Here is an 8,516-nt window from a genome sequence, read left to right on the forward strand (position 1 = left end):
TCATAATTCTAAACAATGTCATGTTAAAACTAAACACCACATTGAAGATACTCATAGTAAATTGATCATGAGATGATGTTAAATATTTCAAGCTCAATAACTTCTTATATTCTTAACTAGTTTGAGGCCTGTGTATTACACGGGTAATTGATTAAAATTTTAAACTTTAGCCATTAAGTGAAACACAGCCAACAAAACGATCATATACTGTTAATATAATTACAATTTATATTAAAATTACATAAATTACATAATTAAAATTACACAAATATGTTATAAATAAGTAAAACCTTACTTGTACACTGCATTTGTGATTTTATTGGTCGGTATACATTGTTTATCAAAAATCAAAATCTTTAATCCATGTTTGCTTGTAGCTCTAGATAAGGTAATATACATGCTTATAACTCTTCCATGTGACAAATAAGGTTCTTCATGTATATACCAACCCTAGATAAATGATATTGTATCCATGAAACTAACAAAAAAAAATATTCATGCACATAAAAATATATTAAAATGTCAAAACTTTTGTTCAAAAGAAGGCAAAACTTTTTATAGAATCTTAGTACAAAACAGAAAATAACCAATAAATACGAATGTCGTGTTCAGTGTATGTGTACGATATAATTTGGTTTCGAGTCGTGTTCGGGTTAGCTGGACCTACCAACCCAAGAACACGAGTACACGATCCATGAAACAGTTTAAAAAAAACATTCAAAACAATATTTTGTCGGCTATTGAATCTGAAAATATAATAAGGTTTCAGGTCGTCTTCGGGTTAGCTGGACCTATCAACCCAGGAACACGAGTACACGAACCGTGCTGCAAAATTTTTTTAAATTCAAAAGAAAATAAAGAAAACAAAAGAAATCCAAGTGATACCTTGGTGCCGGTTGTGCTTTACAAGTTTTGAAATGTTGATATAGTAAAGTTGCATCAATTACCACATCTGGTGTTATTTGGTCATCTTTCGGAACCGTAATGCATCTTACTCAGCTATTGAATCTGAAAATATAATAAAAAGTCAAAACTTTTGTTCAAAAGAAGCCAAAACTTGTTATATAATCTTGGTGCAAAACATAAGTAAGTTGTTACAATATCGTATTATTATTAATATTAACTGAAACATTATATTAATCATTAGTAAGTTGTTACAATATTGATATAATGTATAATTAAAATTAATTATAGATATCGATATATTCCATATAAAACTCTAAGTTAATTAAATTATTAATTTATAACTACACATTTTGAAAAATCGTATTAATATTAACTGAAACTTTATATAAGCAGTGACCAGGTTCATAACTTACTCAAATTATTAGATATCTTCCTATAAAACTCTAACTTAATTATAGATATTAGTTTGAAAACTAATAGATATATTCCATATAAAAGTTTAGCTTAATAAATTTATTGATTTATATTACACATTTATAATTAATCGTATTATTATTAATACTACTGAAATTTATAATTATTATTAAATATTTACATTTTATAAATTACTCAATACGCTATCTAGTTGACCAGGTCCATAACTTACTCAAATTATTATATATCTTCCATATAAAACTCTAACTTAATTATAGATGTTAGTTTGAAAACTAACAAATATCTTCCATATAAAACTCTAACTTAATTAAGTTATTGATTTTTAGTTACATATTTTAAAAATCGTATTATTATTAATATTAACTGAAACTTTATATTCATCGTTAGTAAGTTGTTAGAATATTGATATAATATATAATTAAAAATAAGTATAGATATTGATAGATTACATATGATTAAGTTACTCAATAATTATTTAGAAAAAAATATTAAAAATACAAGACTAGTCAGTAATTTTGTATAAATTACATTTTTTTAAATTACTCAATAAGCTATCTAGTTGACCAGGTCCATAAGTTACTCAAATTATTAGATATCTTCCATATAAAACTATAACTTAATTATAGATATTAGTTTGAATCGACCGTTAATTTTTACGAGTAAATTTTTAATTATAGATATTAGTTTGAACCGTAATTTTTATGAATAAATCTAGATCAAGATTCCACCTTGCACATTATTGTAACTGGCATACAAATGATCTCTAGAGGAATATTTTCACAGTACTTGTAGTTACATATCATCTGGAGTTCTTGACACATGTAATGAGGTCTTACATAGAATTCTAAATTGAATTTTAGAGGATTCAAAACCAAGTGAACAGATATATTTTTCGAGTAGAGTGTCAGTCAAATAAGTTAAGAAAAGGAAAACATGTTATGGCTTGGAAAAATCTGGAGCTCAACATAATCAAGTGGTGCAACAGGATCAATTCTTCTTTTCATCTTCAACAACCAGAATCAATAAAATTCATAATTCAGCTTCCAATTATTTTCAATTCTTGAAACACCTCTACATAAACTCACTTTCAACAACAATGCAAAACATCATACAAGCAAATTCTTCAATTCAATAGTAACATCTCACTCCAAATTTGCATACAGATCAACACTTACATCCATTCTAAGCTCACACATGACATGTCATCAACAAAATGAATCAATAAAATTCATAATCAGCTTCCAATCAATTCCAACTCCTAAAATACTCTTCATAAATTCACTTTCAATAAAACAACATACAAGTTAATCTAGCAGTTTAATACTAACATCTGGCTCCAGATTTGCATAGAGATCAACACCTACATCAATTCTAAACTAACATATAACAAATTAACACCTAATTTTCATTAACAGTTGCTTGAAAGTTAATAATAATAATAATAATAATTTGTCATGTGCATGATATGTAAACAACACATAATTATAATTATAATAATAATAATAATAATAATATCAAATACACATGATCTTTAAGTAACTAATTAATACACAAATCTCAAATTAAAATATTAAACCTAAACCTTCAATCAATCTAATATCAAAATTTAATCAAAACATACAAAAAGATGAAATCGACATGATTTGTGAAATTAAAGACAATTGGATAAAAAATAAAGTGAATTATAAAGAAAAGAGTTAATATTATTATTATTATTATTATTATTATTATTATTATTATTATTATTATTATTATTATTATTACCAGGTGAAGATGAGAGAAAGAGATTTAGGGGTTTTGAGGCTTACGACTGCGTCGTATATGTATATATATAGTAGATATAGTGGAGGGGCGATAGTAGTGGTGGTGGTAGCCGTGAAGAGGGACTATTTCGTTGTCGGCACTGGTGGTGGTGGTGGTTGAGGCCATGGAGAGGGCTGATAATTCGTGATGGAGTTGGGAGAAATTTGGGATATAGGGTTTGATTTAAATAAAAGATAGTATGTTTGAAAAACAATAAAGTGGGTGGGTAATGATACATGTAGGATCCATATTTTAGAAAATGGGTTAAAAGATATAAGAATGGATAAGAGTGTGACAAGTGGCATGTAGTAGTAGTTATTTATTAGAGTAGTAAGATAGTGACATCTATAAAAGGTTTTGAGACACCATAAAGGATCAAGGAGTTTAGTTGCATAAGTTTAAAATACGCGTTATTGTAATTTTGCTTATATACATTAAAATCAGTTACCCATGACTTATCTAATTAACTAGAATTTTAGACATAAGTATCAAATAATATTTTAATCAACACTATCACCAGCCGTAGGGGGCACTAGTTTGACAACCCGCAAAATAAAACGATTTATTAAACTTCATAATCGAGATTAAAACATGTTTAAACTGGATTATGTGAGACTTAAGACTCGTAAGTAAATAGTATTTTTTATTTTAAGAATAAAGGAAATATACTCGATGGAAAACACGTGCGAAGTCAGGTCGAATAAAGGAATTTTGGAGAAAAGTTATGAAGAAACGAATGTTTTCGGTTAAACGTGTGAATGTTTAACCTGAAAATCGAAAAATATTCATAGGTGAGTCCATTTGAACATTGTAGAGGATTGCAAACCGAGAACGCAGGCGAAAACGTGACACAATTTCGAGTTATAACGAAGTGGGAAAATGCAAATTAGTGTTTCGACAACGGTCGTAATATCACATGTATCGAGGAGATAGTAAAATATATACTATTATTATATTCGAGAATTATTATTTGGATAAAATAAATCGAATAGCACCGTAAGTTTGGATGAGTTGTTTTTGAGAAAAACTACGCTAGTTTCATTAAGCTTGGAGCAACACGGATTCAACATCGGGAAACGATCGATAATATCTTATTAGCGGATATAATAAGTTAACGAGACAAATTTAAGTCGAGAACAGAATAAGTATTTGACGAAATGAATTTGTAAATTACAACGTCATTCGAAGTAGCGGCATCGTTGAAGCGAGAAACCGAAACGCGATCGTAAAACTCGTTTCAAATCGCACCTATATGAGGTGAGTCACCCCACTTTTCATCCATTTAACAACATATTTTCTGAAATCTAGAAAGAGAAAGAGAGAGAGAGAGAGTAGAGAGAAGGCAAAGAATTCCGATTGTGGTGCGCGGACGTCTGACGGTGGTGTGTGGCGGTTCGACGGCGGCCAGTGGTGGTCTGGTGGCGGACGAAGTCCGTATTTACCTGGAACTATTTTTCAATGTCCCAAACGCAATGGTAAGCTCCGATCGTCCTAATATTGATCTTAAGTTTGCTAAAAACAAATTTTAATATATGGACATATTGTATTAGTTTTGCATGTCTGCAAAGATCGTTCCATAACTAAAGATCTAACTGTTCGATCATCTTGATTTTTATACCGGGGATTCATAACCCATAAATGATCATTTAGAACGGTGGAGATGAGGATTGAAGGTGTTTAAGTTGGGTTTCTAAACTCGTTTTCGTGACTGAATGTTTGGGCGGATTTGCAAAACGCGGCTCTAAAGAAACACAGATTCCCGAATTTCTGGGAGTCGAATCGAGTTGAAATTTTCGGTGAACCTTCTTAACACATAGATAATCATTTCCACCAGAGAAAATGTTCATCAGTTGTCGGTAAGTTTGGGTTTATGTCCGATCAGTTTGTAATCAGATTGTCGAACGAAAACAGTTTCTCAAAACGGGTTGCATGTAGGTTTCGAGTTGTTGCATGGACAATCCGAGACTGGAGAAACGTTTTTTTATACAAAAACAAATGTGTTGGTATATCCGGATCGCATTGCATGTTTGCTATGAGTAGATTTTTTGACGTGAACCGCACGCGAGAGGGTATAACTTTTATCTCTTAAAGTTTGATAAAGTTAGATTTTGATAGATTGGTTTAAATAGTGTTATTAAGTATAGTTTGGAATATTAAAATGTGGTAGATGATTATTTTAACTATAGTTAATTTACAAATGAGCGTTAAAAACAAGAGTATAAAAGTGAATAACAAATATAAATTCCTGACCACTCGTGTTAAAAATGGTGCAATCGAGACTTAGACAATTTCCTGTGTGTGTATGCATATACTATATTTTGACTTAAATAGTTTATCCAGATAGTGACCACCATTAATATTAAAAATAAATATACTTTTGGAAAATGTAAACTTTAAATATGAAAACAAATTTTTATATTGAGGATATTATTATAACATGTTTCGGTATAAATAATAATAACGATCATATTATGTTTTGTTAAAAAAGGGGTATACAATATATTTGTCAAAATTCAAACACGCGTCTATTACTAAAAGAATATTATATTTTAAAATAAATATATATACTTTTTATTAAATAACGTACAAGTTTAGTTTCGAAAACATTTATTAGTTTTACAACGATTATTTGAAACTATGTTGTTCCAATATATTTATAAGATATTTTAAAACGTTCGATTCAGTTAGGATTTTTCCTATACAATAAAAGTTTGTAATTAATTTATTAGAATTATAATAAATAAGAAACGTGAGGATAAATAATTAAGTTAGGATAAGATTCCATTTATATCTATGATTATGTGACAATCGTCAATTTCAGGTTAACTCCGTTAACTCAACTCCGTCAATTCAAACTTAAGATCATTGAATCTCTAACGCACACCTCATTACATTTAAACTAGGGTTTAAATGACGCTTAACACTTACTACATGTGTAGTCTTTCGGGATTTGCACCGAAGCGCAAACGAGTTGACGCAAACGGTTGATGAATAAACGAAAAACGTCAACATAATAATTATGTGATAATTATGTGTTAACATATGTGTTACTTGATTATATTGTGTAATGCTAGACAAGAAACAAGAACTAAGTTAGTTTAAGCTAGGAAAAGTAATACTTAGAAGTGGAGGGGCCAAAGTGTAACATAGTATTCTATAAATAATAACAATAAACTAAACCCTAACTTATTTCTTTTCCTCCCCACTCAAAACCGACCAGCCACCCTCTTGGTTCTCCTTGGCTGCCGTCACTCTCACACACACATACAACCACCAATTCAAGCTTTTGATTGAAGAATTAGGTGCTAGGAAGGTATAATTGATTATCCTATACATTCTTATTACTTGATTTTGATGTTTGTTGGGTTAATTGTAAAACCTAGCTGCCGATTCTATATGTATATATAGTTATTATGATTGTTGATGATTTGATAACTAGAATTGATATTGTTACATGTTGATTGTTGTGTCTATGATTTGAGTTCAAACAAAAACCCGAATCATGTATGTAATGCGTAATTGATGTGCATGGATGGTGTTTATGGAGTCTAGAGTGTTATATGAATGCATGATAGTTCATAGATTGTTAATATGTTGAGTTTGGATGCAAACAGTTTCTGGACAGAATGTGTATTTGATGTTTAAGTGACTATAACGAAGTGTAAATTTGACAATTGGTTGAGATTATGGGTACTACAGTAAACTAGGTTGAGTCTAGTTTCTATAGAGTATAAATTTGTAATTTTTGGACAAGTAGAAGTTAACTTTTATGATTTTACAAAAACGTTGTGCAAAGCTGAGCTGTTAGACCTGCTGTTAGGTTGTTTTGTAAATGTTATATCTCATGAACTACGAGACCAATTGGGTTGGTTCCACTTCTGGAAGTTGACTTATTGAGTTAGAAACCTAACCCAAGTGGTCTTGCATTTATTGAATTTTTCGTTTAACGGGAATTGCAAATAACATTCTGTTGCGCATGAATTTGACTGTTATGAGTTTGCTGTAATGATTTGATGATTGTGAGAAAACTATGTGGAATAAAAATATAATAAAATATGTTCTGGAAACCTAAGACATATATGCTTCTGTGATGATTTTTGATAAATTAATTTAGATGCTATGATTGGTGGAATAGTACAATCTTTTAAGTAGAATTTCTGTCTCGGTGAAACTAGCTGCTGAGTTTTGTGAAAATGCATGAAATATAATACTTGCTAATTTATTATCGTGTTTTGACCAAATTGCCCTTGAGGGGAATGATTGCAAGATAATTGTCGTGTTTTGACTAAAATGCCCTTGCGGGGAATAACTGCTAATTGATTGTCATAATTTGACCAAATTGCCCTTATGGGGAATAATGGCTAGTTAATTGTCATGATTTGACCAAAATGCCCTTACGGGGAATAATTGCTAGTGATGTACTTTATGAATACATGACACGTATATGATTGCTTACACATGTAAATGTGTCACAAATACACATGTTAAAGTCACACACAATTCACAAACGAAACACGAAACATGTTATGTGCTTAGGTATTATGTGCCGGGTCTAGAGACTCGATAATATTCCGACACTTAGAAAAATCTCTTTGTTGTTTTAGAACGCTAGAGGGAGTTTTTCCGTGACGCGCATCTTGGTGATTTAATTTGGGAAATTCTTCGCAAACAGTGAGTTTCACTTTCCCCTCTTTAAACTGTTTTCAAACGCTTTTCACTTGGGGGAGATAACATACTCCACAACGCATTTAAGATTTTGTTATAAATTATATATCACTTGTAAAGGCTAAGTGGCAAACGAAACATTTGAAGTCCTACACATCGAACCGGTTAATATTTTGAATAGCGAGTCACTGTTGAGTAGTACTACTGGGTTTGACAAACCTCACCCAACGCTAAACTCGACTGGAGGTCGAGCGTGTGTAATTTTGGCTAACACGTACCATGGTCTGGAGGACTTGGTGACAAGGCACTTAATAAACGAGTCAGCTTCGGTGTCGAACACTTAGTAATACTTGTTGTATAGACTTGCTACCTATCGATATATAATTGACATAACACTATCTGTAACGCAAAACGCTGTAACGCTGTAACGCAAAACACTGTGACGCTGTAACGCTGTAACGCTGTAACGCAAAACGCTGTGACGCTGTAACGCTGTAACGCAAAACGCTGTGACGCTGTAACGCTGAACGCAAACGCTAAACGATTTATTTTTATATAACTTGTGAACTCACCAACCTTGTGTTGACACTTTTAGTATGTTATTCTCAGGTAGCCGAGGCGGGCGCGCGGTTTAGGAACATGCATTGCTTGATAAACTTTTAACTATGCAAACTTACTTTTAACTGTTATCATTGGTTTTAAATCGT

Source organism: Bidens hawaiensis, unplaced genomic scaffold, assembly GCF_021521415.1.
Source record: "Bidens hawaiensis isolate Kalapana, Puna unplaced genomic scaffold, B.hawaiensis_p1.1 tig00033890_1, whole genome shotgun sequence".
NCBI classification, from domain to species: domain Eukaryota; kingdom Viridiplantae; phylum Streptophyta; class Magnoliopsida; order Asterales; family Asteraceae; genus Bidens; species Bidens hawaiensis.